This window comes from Phyllostomus hastatus, unplaced genomic scaffold (genome assembly GCF_019186645.2).
Source record: "Phyllostomus hastatus isolate PE091 unplaced genomic scaffold, TTU_PhHast_1.1 phas_contig_159, whole genome shotgun sequence".
NCBI lineage: Eukaryota > Metazoa > Chordata > Mammalia > Chiroptera > Phyllostomidae > Phyllostomus > Phyllostomus hastatus.
Window position 1 is genome coordinate 35319437 of NW_025333640.1, and position 14013 is coordinate 35333449.

Below are 14013 nucleotides of genomic sequence, written 5' to 3' on the forward strand. Positions count from 1 at the left end.
CAGGTCACATAAATATCACCTCCGCTCTCCTCTGGGCCCGCCGGCTCTTGTTTTCTTTCTGTTTCTGATCCGTTGCCTGCAGAATGTGTGTGGTGTCCTTTGTTCTCATCAGAATTACACTGAGTTTGACTTAGCCAATATGGTCCACATGCTACAAAAACCTCCGTCAGCTACAAGACTACAGGCTAAACTGCACCACCACTGTGATGTTTTTCTTAAATGTGGAAGTAGTTAGTCATCCATCACTTTGATTTTGATGAAACTGAAGCAAAGTGGTGATTTATAGACATGATATAATTTTGTACAATGGACATTGATCTTTATGCCAAATGAAGTGTGCCAGGTTGTACATATCATAAACCACTTTCAAAATATCATGAGAAAATAGACGGGATGTTTTAAAATCATAAAATCTACTGCTCAGAGTATTGAAAATCCACGATGTTATCAGTGACATGGGGGTGAGAAATGCAGCCTTGGACACTCTTGGGTATTTTATTCTTAACCTCTTGGGAGACATTTGCAAAAGTAGGAAAAGTAATATAAGCAAATATCTTAAGTTTCTGTCCATTAGTTATGACTTGTGAGAGACTCCACTGAACTCTTGAGAAAGGTTCAGAATTGTTACTTGAAACTCCTGGGTTAAATTCAATGGTTAGGCTTTTCCAGATTTCAGGCATAGTAATATTTTATAATAAAGGTCCATGAAACCCCTTCTCTAAGAGAGGAATGCAGTTCTTCCTCTCTCTCTGATGGTAAGCAGTAAATTACTCTGTTTATAGGTGTTGTTCTCAATGCATCATGATTGCATTGATATTGAGCAGCAACCCAACATAATCTTAACGGAATTCCGGTGTAAAGACAAAATCAAACAAATAAATATTTAAGTGGCTTTCCCGGGTTCACCAGTGGCGAAGGATGAATCAGAAACTATTCTAGTATCTCCATAACTTGTCTCCTATTCCTGAATTTTACCCTACAGATATGTGCCATCCTATTGAAGTGTAATTGATGTTTTATTTCTTTTCCCTTGAGAAGTAACATGCTCTTGCATGACCATTGCTCTCTCAAAGGTACGTACATCGGGTCTAAAAGGGTCTCTGGTTCTTGCCACGAGAGTCTCTTTAAAAGGAAGCCTGCTCCCCTTTGAGCTGTGTGCACGGCGGGGAGACGTACTGAGAACAAGAAAAACAAGCTGCTGAAGTGGGCATTGACCTGGATCCGACACTGAAGCCCACGGGGCACTGTGAGTGGGAGCAGAGCCGAGTGGAAGGCGGTGACTTGTGGCGTGTCATGAGGACCAGCCTCGGTATCGATTTTAGTCACTTTGCTGACCTAAAAGAAGGATGATATTGTGAGTATTTTGAAATGTGCTGATGATACAAAGTGGAGATGTTTAGCCAATACACGGCAGGAAAACAATAACACTAACAATGACTTAGGTAGGCAAGAATTAGAGGCTGGAAAGTGCCTTGTGCAATTCGATTTGGGGAAAGTCTGAATAAAGTTCATCGAAAGGGCAACACAGAAGAAAAATAAGCTGCAACTTTGATGGGCCATAGTTTTTCAAATTGTTTCCCTCAGAAAAATAAAAGAAGCTCTCTTCTATTTTTGTTTTCCACACGTTGAGAAACAGAACACCTGTAACATCGGCCATCATTCTGTGCAAGGGGACAAATGACCAGAATATTGGTAGTTTGGGGAGATTCTGGGTTGCATGTACACGCTTGAGAAATATTAAAAAAAAAACGTATAAAAGCTTGAGCCAAGCAAGCTAAATGAACTCCTCAGAATGATAAAATTACTACTGTGGATCCAATTAATATGTAACGCCATGGAAAACGTTTCCGCTGACAGAAAGTATAATGGAGGAGAAAAAGCCTTCCACCTTTCTCACATTTACTGTTATAAACAAAGGCTGAAAGCAAAAAAATAAAAAACCTCCATTGAGAAGCCCATGGCACATTGGAAAGCTCCTCCGTCCAGCATGAGATTCGGACAACGGAGGAGGAGTCAGAGGTGTGGGAAGAAACACGAAACACGATGGGCCAGGAGGGAGAGGACGGGTGGGTTTCTGTCTCGTGGCCTCGAGAGGCAGCGTCCCAGATTGGCCGTGGTTTGATTGACGGGCAGATCAGCCCGCATGTGGCTCTCAGAGCCGCTCTTGTTTGGAGAGCTGTTTTTCCAGAAATGTCTCAGCATCAAGAGTTGTCTTACAGTCGTTCCTGAGGGCGGGGGGCACCGAAAGCCACACACGTTCCTCAGCTATTAAAAAAGGAAGCTAAAACCTTCATTCAAAAATGTTTATTTACCTGGCTGGCGTAGCTCAGTGGATGGAGCTCGGGCTCTGAACCAAAGTGTCGCAGGTTCAATTCCCAGTCAGGGCACATGCCTGGGTTGCAGGCCATGACCCCCAGCAACCACACATTGATGTTTCTCTCTCTCCCTCTTTCTCCCTCCCTTCCCTCTCTAAAAATAAATAAATAAAATCTTTTTAAAAAAATGTTTAAGTTTTTGTTCAAAATATTTTGTGCTGGGTAAAGCATGTACAGACTACTGCGTGAATCATAGCCCACGTCAGAGCAAGAAAAGGGAGGGGCAGCTTCCCCTGGGGCGGGAGCGCCGGGAGCAACACCTTCTAATTAGAGGGGGAGCAGGTAGAGGGTCCTTACCCCTCTCGCCAGCCCCGTAGCATTACTTGGATATTTTTTATCTTCCCAATTTTGCTGCATGGGAAGAAGGGAGCAATGACGACAATAATAACAACAGTAAATGTTTTTTGAACTTTCTACATGGGGCGGGAAGTAGGGTGAATAAAGCTGGAAATAGGGGACCAAGAGTGGACGTCTTGTAATTGTGACTCACTTCCCCTTCGCTGTGTCTTCTTCAGAACGGTGAAAGGGAGAAAAATCGGGAAAAAAGAACGGCAAACGTAATAGCTGAAGCAGCACAGAGACATTCTGAAACCACGTACTTGCTGAGTCAGAAAGGAAAACATAATCCACCATTGCATACATTTAGTGTTAAAACACCTGGATAAGGTCAAAAGTCTGGATTATTGAGAAAATTACCAGATTATACAAAAGAAAGTTCACTTATTTTAAAATGTGTGTGTGTGTGTTTTGTTTACAGTTTGTCTTTGTGGTGTGAACAAACAGTAGTTGATCATCTATCACACACCCGTACAGCTCATTTGATTTCAATTGCACACCCACTTGGTGGGTTAAACATTCTTAGTCCTGTTTCATATATAAAGAAATTAAGGTGCACAGAGTTTCATATCCATAGCAAAACAACAGTACGGGTATCCCTGCTCCTTGAAAGTCTGCCTTAGGGCCCTCCCCTTTCAGGAAAGGCCTACATCAGTGCCTGTTGTTGCTAACTGAAATAAATCCAAAGAGGATTCTCGTTGTTATGACAAAAGCAACAATAGCGTTCAGCGTTTGGTTTGCAGGAAGGCATGAGAGAGGCAGCCGCGCACCCCGCAAGGGAGGCCTCGCTTTACTGCTCGCTACTGTCATTTTGGGTGTTCGGTGTTAACTGGTATTTGTTGGTAGGTTACTTTGTGGGCCTATTTTTCCGTGTACAGCCACAGCGCCATGGTAACTGCCTCTTCACTGTAGGGCATTTCAGCTTCCGAAAGGGTTCACTGAGGCATGCTCTTCTTTACGATGGCAAGGGCAACCTGTAACTGTCACTCTACACTGGGTCTGTTTAATCCTAACCAATTTCTTCTTATCCATTTCTAATCATTCTAATTTAATACATAAATAACACCAATGTTCAAGTTTACAGTAATATCAATGTACCAAGATGTTGTAAGTAGAGAAATACATGATAATCCATGAAATTAGAGAACAATTCTAGAGGAATTTTGGCTCGAAGGGAAACAATATAGTCTATTTGGTAGGAATAAGATATTTTGTGATACAGTTAAACCCAAATAACTCGAGTTCTTTTTCCCCAGACTTTTCCTCCTTACACCCAATGTCTGTCTTCTATTCATTGATTCTTTCAGATCTGTTTCAAACACCATTTCTTTTGACCCACTTGAAATCCTAACCCTTATGTCAACTAAGAAAACGTGCCACTTCGAGCGCTAAATCACGATGCACCGTGTCCTTTCATCCATGGTTAATCTCATATAGAGCAGTGTTTAGGCTCCACCCCCTCTTCCGAGCACCTATCTTCACCCAAGGAAGTGAGGGTGAAAAGCACAGGAGAAAAGAAGTGAACACTAATTATTTGGGGCTTGATCTGACCCACGACTGCATGGCTTCCTACAGCTTTTACTGACTCTCATTGCTTCTCCTGTCCTTCCTTCCTGAATTCCCAACCTCCCCACTCTGTACCACAAGGAGAAAGAGGGAGTTGAAGAATTAAGTGAGAGAAGAAATAAAGAAAATTGAGAAGTTAACTAGAAAGTAATTAGTAAGTTTGTCAGCAAGTCGAAGGAAAGGGAAGAAAAATGGAGGGAGGGGAAGAGGGAGGGAAACCCCATGAGAAGGGGTTTTGACCTTGACAGGGTAATAGCATCCTTTGAAGGGTCAGGACTACTCCCCTGGAAACGCACATAAATACAAGAATTTGTAAATAGTCACAAGAGTACGCAGACCTCTCTCCAAAGCCCACTCATTCATAGACCGAACCTTTGTATTACAATGTGCTATAAAACCAGTCTCTGAATGGAAAATCTAACCAAAAGGTGATTTTCAAACACACACTGACTGTGGCCTTTGGCATATGGGAGCCTGCTATACAGAGACTGGGATGTACAATGCGCAGGGGAAAACTGAACGGAAAGCACAAAAAAAAGGCAGACCACTAATAGCCACCCAAAATGCCCCAGGGACACTCTGGGGCCCTGACCCTGCCTGGCATCATGCTGGGACGTATCGGATTCTCGTGAGACCATTGAGTTCTTCCATAAAGAGCTGGCCCCAGCCTGCTCTCCCCTCCTCTGCGGGGGGCTGGAGCCCTCCCTTCGCTGTGAAGAATGCAATCTGCTCTCCAACCGGGAGCAAAGGTGAATTGAGTTGTGCTCTTTCTTCTCTCGTGAATAACGTCCCCCTGATGGCTCACTGTGAGGCCAGCACTTCCGGCCTCTGCCTCCCCACCCATCTGTCAGCATCTCGTCAACGGGGAGGGAGGGGCAGGTTGCCTCCGCCAAATGGAGTTCATCCAAGAACTTCACACCTAGCAGTGTGACACCTGGGACAATGCTGTTTCTCAAGGAATCAGTTGAGAATTGGCACACCTGAGGTTCTTCACGCAAAGCTATGTCCAAATACCTGTCTCCGATGTATCATTGCATCGGGTTAATGCTGGAGCTAGTCTTGAAGAGAGCGAGTGCGGATAACACTCATGACAAGCTGCTCTCCCTGGTGAGTCTAGTAAAGTGATCTGGGAAACGGAACGACACGAGTTTCCCCAAAGGGCTCATCCAGCCGACAGAGCAGCAGCTCGCCCCTGAGAAGCACATGCAGCGGCTCCCCCTCGCCTCCTCAATGAGGGAGAGGCTCCTCTCACGTGCTCTCCGGGTCCCAGGCATCTGTTCGCGCTTCTGCTTTGTTCCGAGAGCTGGCCCCGTTCCTAGCTTCCGCCTCCCTGTGGGTCCAACCAGCTTAGCCTGGGCTTCCTCCAACTTGCTTTTAGACAAACCCTGAGTTTGTCCCTTCCGTTATCTGTTGCTTGGGGTGTTCCATTCCCGTTCACCACCATCATCGTTTTCTCACATTGAAATTCATCCCCTGAGGCCTAACGCCACGCCGATGCCAAAGAAACGCTCCTCAAAGCTCCCCGTCCTCACCCCAGGAGAGGGCTCTCACACCCTGCCCTGAGTGAGGCGCCGCCGCACAGGCTCTGGGTTCCGAGGAGACTGAGCAGCTTGGATCCCAGCCGTGGGCCATTAGAAAAGTCACCTGCCTCTCTGGCAATCAGTTGTTGTTGTTTTTTTAATCTGTGCAACTGGGCCAGATGATGGCGTTTAGGCATATCGTGAGTGTTCTCCAACACATCCGCACACTCCATGCTACTTTCTCTCTGTACATCCGATTTGCGTTCTTTTCAGTATTTCTCAGCACGTATATCATCACATGCTGTCTCATCCTGTGGTCGCTTATATACACGTCCGACCTCCTCCTCCTCTCCACGATAACACTGCTCAAACGTCAACCTACTGCGGAGGCCTTGCGTGACGTCCCCGTGTCCCCCACGCCATTCGCTCTCATCCTCGTTGCCTGCTCTTCGGCTCCACGGTAATTCTCACTCTCCAGCCACTCTCCAGTTTGTTTCTTCGTTTGCTCCCATGTGTGGCCTCTGTTTCCCTCCACATGGAAGCTCCGTAAGAGCAGGGACTTCTTCTGTATCACCAGCACCTAGAGCAGAGCCTGGCCAACAGTAAGTGCTTAATAATATTTGGCAAATTAGTGAGGGTGTAATAAGCCCTTTGAGGCTAGCGATAATTTTTTACCCACGATAAAGCCTCCAGGCCGGAAGGGACATTAAAGTCCCTTTACTGCTTCTCAAACAGCTGTGCAAGGAATGCATCCCCTCCCTTCGAATCCAAGGCGATGCTCAGACCCTCCGAGCTCTCTCTCCTGCTTGTGCTTGCCCCTCTCCCTCGAAGGTGCCATGCTGGGAACTCCCACTTCCTGCTCCGCACCCGCCTGATGAATCCCCTCTGAGGCCCCCAGACCCCAGTGGTGGTGGCGGAGAGGCAGGAACACGGGCATTGCAGCGGCATGGACTGGGCGGGATGCACTCATTCGCTGGGCAGTCCTGGACGCCTTCCTTGGCTCCTGGGGCCTCCGCTGTCTAGTTCCCAGAGAGGGAACGGTGCAGCGGCGAGGTTCAAGATGCTGGCTGGAGAGAACCCGTCAAGGCTCCTCGTGGTAGGCTGCCTACAACTAGAAAATTACAAAGGAAACAAAAAAACAAAACAAAACGCCTTCCTGTTCCCTTCTCTGTAAAACCTTCTATAACTCTGCCAAGCAAAATCGATCACCCCCTTTCTGTATAATTTAACAAATCTTATAGGTGGTTCTGCCGTGTCCATCATCATGTTATGCTGATATCGGTAGGCTTCCAGTCTGTTTCCTCCGTTTGATTTGAGCTGAGGACAGCAGCCCTGAGTGGATTGACTTTCGCAGGCGCAACCACGGCAGGGTGCCTGGCGCAGAACAGGCCGCCGGTGCACGCCTGTCTTCAAGTAAACGAACCCGGGGGAGCTGTGCCTGCCCTCCTGGGCTCAACGCCTTTGCGTTTCCCTGGATTATTTTCCCTCGGTGGAAATTCACTCTTACACTTCACCTGCTGGTTTACAGCTTTTCCCACTGGACTTTCCATCCGTCAGTATAGTCTTGGTGGCTGTCCCTATTGATCTCTAAAAAGTCCCACAGGGATTGCCCTCCCATGTCTGGTTCATTTCTATCAGCTTTCCTTGTCCGACTCCGTCACCCGATCACCCCTTCGACAGCATTGACAGAACACAGCCCAGAGCTGCGGACAGACCGCTCAACTGCTGGGTCGTCAGGCACATCACGTGGTTGCCATGAAGCTGTGATTTTGCTTCGTATGAAAAAATCAAAGTAGACAAAACACCCATTTCATAGCATAAGGGCCAGCAAGAACCAGTCTGTAAAACTAATTAATTGTAGATTTGTAACAAATAATAGTTGTTAGTTGTTTGAGCACAACTAAAAAAAGAAAACAAAGGCCTTAGTGAATATATTTTCTGATTTCCGGTTAATTTTCTAAGATTGGTGTATTTATGCTTAGATGCTGATAAGTAGCACTAGGAGATAAAAAATAAGTTAGGTATTATATTACACCTTTAAATGCCATTATCATGAATATCATTGTCAGTTGTTTTAAATCTAAATCGAAGCCCACAGCATGTGATAAACTAAGCATAGTTAAAAGCAAAGAAAATGATTCATTTTTGTGCAGGTCTTCCTACCTACTAGATTATCCCCCCACCTGCCACCCCGCACCCCAGAAAAGAGAGGCCACTCTGACCTACAGAGCAGACAAATTCATGAGACTGACGGTGCGAACGAAACTTGAAACCATCATCCGGAAATAAAGGACGGAGATGTCCTCTCCCAACAACGAGAAAGCCAACTGAGAGCCTCCTTGAGCAGGAGGGCTCCCACATCAGACCCCGCACGCACGGCAGACGCCTAGGGCCTCTGTCTGCACTCCTGGGGAGCGGAGACAAAGGGGGGCTCCCTCCCCCACATCTGAGGCGGGAGGATTAACAACGCCGGGCCAGGGAGGCATCTCGATGCGCAGGTGAAGAAGAATAGGTGTAAAGCATAAAGACTGCTATTCAGAAATGCTCTTTCAAGTGTTCTTGATACCTGGGCAGATTTCTGTAGATGCTGGAGGCTTTGTTCGCACGCGTGGGGTTTTCAAAGGCCTCTGTGGCAAAAACAAACAGCTCGCTGTTTCATCTGGAGGCCAGAATCATACCTCGAGCCCTTGCTGACCATCCAGAGTGTTGCGTCAGACGCTGTAAGACACACCGAGGGAACAGGCCAGATCCTCTGCTGACTGACAGCGCACAAACCAGGGGAAAGACAGAAGTGCCGCCTGAACATACAGCCGCCCAGAATTCTTATCGTGATTTCTTATCTCCAACTGCTCGGCTTGGAATATCATGTATATCCTCTCTCTCTACAGTGGGCTAGAGCTGGGAGCCCTGAGTGGGCATTCCAGTTCAGCCACTCACACAGAGCAGGTCTTCGGTATTGGAAACCTACGTGCCCTCGCCTTTAAAACACTCACACGCAACCCTCTGCCGCCGGCTGTTTAGAGGGTGACAGGAAAGGATTCTAAAGAAGCTGTCAACTGCAAGCACTCAGTGTGAGAGGCTTGTTAGAAGGAGATTGGCTATCCAGTGCCTCCTAATTTCATGAAGACTACAGAGAAATCACTCAGTTACCATGCACGGAAAACAGAGAAATACGTGGATTCAGAGTGGAAAGAAGTTTCATGAGAACACAGAAACCCTAGTCTCGCAAAATGAATAATGGAGCCAACTTCCCCAAAAGAAATCCACTCCAGAAATACTCAAAAGCCGTGTCGTTATGGGCGTGGTGCATGGGCCATGGCGAAAGGTCATGCTGGAATCCTGTAGTAAAAGAGAGGCATGGACAATCATCGTGTCCATCCCATTCAGTGGTGAGAGGAAGATACCCCAACAGATACTGGCCCTGCAATGAGCAGAGAAATGACACCACCAGGGAGTGTGGCAAGGACAGCAGGTCACAGCCGCACTTACAGAAACGCTCTCAGCAGAGGCGGCAGCAGCCACCTCCGATTTGAAGAACAGTGATAAACACAACAAGAGGAAGAGATGGAACTGGAATACTGAGATGCTACCGGGTGCTCCTGATACTGTCTGTGTGTTCATAACACACTAATCACATCATTGGGAACGACCGCTTTCTCAGCCATAAATATTTTCTGTGGCTGTGGAAACACAATGCAGCTGTGTGTTTATGTGATAAGCCCTTCGTACAGAAGGCGGACCCACAAGCTCACAGAGATAGGATGCAGGGGCTGATGGTGGAGAAGGAAAGAAAGCGGTCCCTCCCTCACTCCTCCGTAGGCTCAGCAAGGGCCCCCTGTGAAAGAACAATCTCTCCACGCACAGCACCTTGCTTACAGGGAAGAAAAGCAATCCCCAGGCATTACCTCGCTGCTCGTCTTCATGTGCCCAGGGAATAGGTAGCAAGTATTATCCAATTTTGCAGGCGGTGCAAGTAAGGCTGTGATTGGCTGGACATCTGGGCAAAGGTCACAGAGCAAGTCTGCGTATTGTGGAGATTAGAGCCAGCTCTCCAGCCTCCCTTTGCAATACTTATTACTTAAGCACACTTTAAAACTCATTAAAGTGGCAAGGAAATATGTTCCAGAACAACGCCAAGTGAAATAAAAAGAAAAGAAAGGATGTAAAACTTCACATTCAATATTACTCTTAGACATATAAAATGCATGCGTTTATGAAATGGGACTTTCAGGCAGCCAATACTAGCAGTGCCGGCATCTGGGTTGTAGAATTAATGGTGACTTGGGTTTTTTCTTCACCCCATGCTGTAGTTTCCAAGTTCTAAATTATGAGCAATAATAAAACTGTTGATGAGAAAAAATAACTCAAAGTGAAAAATTTATTAAAAATGCTTTACAGGTCATAAGAATGTGAAAGTTTCAGTCAATAACATTTGTTAAGAGTTTCTACACTGGATGTGATGGGTGTTAACATCGAAAAAGAAAACATTTCTACAATATTCTCTTTTGGGCTTCCAACCATGCATGCCCACATGCTCTCACTCATCAGACATCGGCCAACAGACTTGTTTTCATAAACCACAGCCCTAATCAATGACACCTTAGCCTCTCCTAACTTAAGTCCGAACTACCGAGCCCAACGTTCAGCCTAGAATATGGCCACAAACTCGTGAGCTTGACCTTTGACTCGATCCTTCATTACTCCACGCACATTCTGTTCTCCGAAAACATTTCATTGGTTGCGACAACTGTACACCCCCATGCTAATGAATAAAGTTATAGCTTTACCTTGCAGCATATCAAAAATTAAATCAAAATGGATCATAGATCTAAACACTAAGAGCTAAAGCGATAAAAACTGTTAAAAGAAAACAGAGGGAAAACCTTCCTGATGACGGATTAGGCAATGATTTTTTGGATATAACACCAAAAGCAGAGGCTGATGAGGCCCCCGGCTTCTGGAGTCTGCGACATTGTGGATGGGGGAGAGACAGTCACACGGACTACTGAGTCCTGTGGAGGGAAAGGGCGGGCGGCTTAGCTCTCAAGAGGAGCCAAAAGCCTCGGCCTCCGCCATGACAGGCCTTTATCTCTATCTCCGGGCACATTACATGATGGTCCTCATTTACTAGGCACAGGTTCGCTTTAGGTGGTCACCTTTTACAGAAAACAAAGGAGCCAATGCTGCTCATCACATCACAGAAGAGAGAAGAGAGATATTTGCAAATGAAAAGGCAAAAGTGGTTGAACCCTTTACACTCTTCCTTGGAAGGTTTAGCATGGATTTTAGGAAGTTACTTTGCAGTAAATGTTTGCTACAAATCAGGGTGAGGGAGTTTTTTTAGCAAGAGCAAGACTCAAAGCGGGCTAGGCACATTGCAGGCCTGATTCCCCACGGGAGAACCTATCCGTGGGCGTGAGTCCTGTGCATCTCTGAGTGGGAGCTGGGCCCATGCCATGAAGAACAGTCTCTCTACAAGAGGCCACCAAGGAAAGAGAGATAAATCAGATCACATCACATTTTAATTTGTTTATGCAAGAAAGGACACTATCAACAGAGCAAAAGGCAACCTATGGAATGAGAGGAATATCTGCAAATTGTATGTCTGATCAGGGCTGAGTATTCAGAGCACACAAAGAACTCCCCCGACTCAATAGTACAAAAGCAGGACCTCAAAGTGACAGTCACACAGCCCTGTTCATAGCGGCACTAAGCACAATGGCCAAAAGAAGAAAGCAGCCCACGTGTCCCTCCAAAAGTAGGGGACAGACAAAATGTGGTATCCTCATGCAGCGGGATACTAATGGGCCTTTAAACGTAAGGAAATTCTGACATGCAGGACAACCTGCATGGGTGGACTTCGAAGACATCATGCTAACTAAAACAAGTCGACCATGAAAGGCAAACACTCTGTGACTCTGTTTGTTTGGAGGCAGCCAATCCAGCACCGCGCTCAGGGACACCTCGCCGTCAGATGGACGGTGCCCTCGTCTGAAGCCCAGCTGCGGCCCGGGACACAGCCAAGCGCCTACGGAACACTTTTTCACGTGGCGTGTTATTGCTACTCACAGAAATATTGTCATGTCCATTTCAAATATATAACATTTGGCTGCAGAGAGTTCTGCAACCTGCTAAGGTCAGACCGCGGGCCGGTGGCCCATCACCCATCTGCCCACGGCTTTCGTTCTAAACGGGGCTGCCCAACACCTATGGGATCTACCCGTAGCTGCTAGTGATGCGCTTCTTTGAATTATTCATTGTCAGCCACTTTTTGTGCGTGTTTCTACTAAGCTGTAAATTCCTTAAGAACAGGGACCAAGGGCGAAACACGTTTGTAATCCCAACAGTCCCAAGCACATCTTCCATCAGTTCTTGTGGGAAAAATGATCCGTGAGCCGTTTCTATACCAGGCTGGACCCCGCTGACCAAACACCCGTTTGCAATCTGTAACTGTAGATAAGCACCACAAGGAGGCGCTGTTTCCCAGTACCGAGGCACGGCGCTTGTCCAGACGCACACGACACCCAGCCAGTAATTTCCCGGGAACCAGTGTGGCTCTGAGAAACCCTAACTGGCTTTCGCTGAGTAATACTCAGCGTCTGCCTTTGCCTTGACTCCTCTGCCATTTGCCGGCTGTGCTATTTTAGGGAGTCCCTCTCCACACCTCGGGAAGGGCTGTCACCACATTCTTATTCGTTTCTGCAGAACACTTCATCCTGTTTCTACTCCGGAAAGCTAAACAAACCAATGTCTGCGTTACTGATTTTGTTCAGTAGCAACATGTGCATCTCAAAGGTTGGTCCACACTTCATGGCCTTGTCTGGGGGTTCCAGCCCCGGACATTTTGTAGCAGCTGGTCTTGAAATTTGACCTAGAGTAGTATCTCTGGATCTTTGCTTTTCTTTTTTTAAAGATTTTATTTATTTATTTTTAGAGCGGGGAGAGGGAGAGAGAGAGAGAAACATCAGTGTGTGGTTGCCTCTTGATCACCCCCTACTGGGGACCTAGCCCACAATGCAGGCATGTGCCCTGACTGGGAATCAAACCAGTGACCCTATGGTTCACAGGCCGGCACTCAATCTGCTGAGTGAGCCACACCAGTCAGGGCTGGATCTTTGCTTTTCTAAGTCTTAATATTTATTTGAGAATGAATTGCAAACGTACAGTATCGGCAGCATGCTGTATTTCCTGAGAAACTCCCCAGCAGCCTGCAAACACAGGGATTTAGCGCTCAGTGACTTTGCCAGTATCCATACACTGCGGGTCGCTATCATTAACTGTATTTCCCTTTATTCTCTCCGTTCAATCACCGCACTCTAATTGACTTTATGAGAAGAAGGCCAACTGAAGACGGTAGAGTACATCGCCCAAGCTGTGGGCGGTGACCAGCCGTGGTCCTCTGCCGCAGTCACTGACCTTGGGCATCGCCACAGACCCTCACAACACAATGGCGAGCCTTCAGCCACATAGGGGCACCCTTCCTCTTAGTCCTAGAGATCTGTGAAGCCGTCTGCCTCAGTGAAGCATTGAGTATTTTTAGACCATGTCTGGGATGTGATGTTCTCTGCCAGGGGGCCATGCCTCTGTGTCAGCCGGTCACTGTCTTGCAGAATAATGTAGTGATGCAACATGGATCAGAAGTGATGGGGAGGACAGCAATCAGAGAGTCCCCATGCTACGGACACTTCCCCCAGAAGTTTTGTTTTGTTGCCTTGACTCAGCACCCAGCTCACCTTCCACTTTGACATTGTCCATCCCCAGGATCCTGGCCAATGGCTCCAAGGCATGGTGGAGGGCGGGCAGGTGACTGGGCGTCGCAATGAGATAACTCCCAAACCACAGCTTGCGTGCAAAGGCTGCGGAGGCGTGCCCGCTAGGAGCACGGGCCTGCTCTCCACGCAGGGCGTGCCACGGTTCGCGGACAATGCTCCCTGAGTCTGCCCTGGGTCCGTTCCTTCCCTGGAAGCCAAGGCAGGCGCTGCACACCAAGGACTGAAACTCCTGGCTCAGGAAATAACAAAGGTCTTTTCTGTTTCCCCAGCCAAAGAGACTGAAACTCAAGAAAGATGGGGAGAAATGTAGTTTAAACAATTTATAGCTATTTTACTTGATTTTCCCTTGAAGCAATAAATAACTGTGCTCCCCGCTGCTGGTATTTTATCAAGCTCTGTTTGTTATAACTGTGCATTATGTTCCATGCAAGACAGCATCTTGGA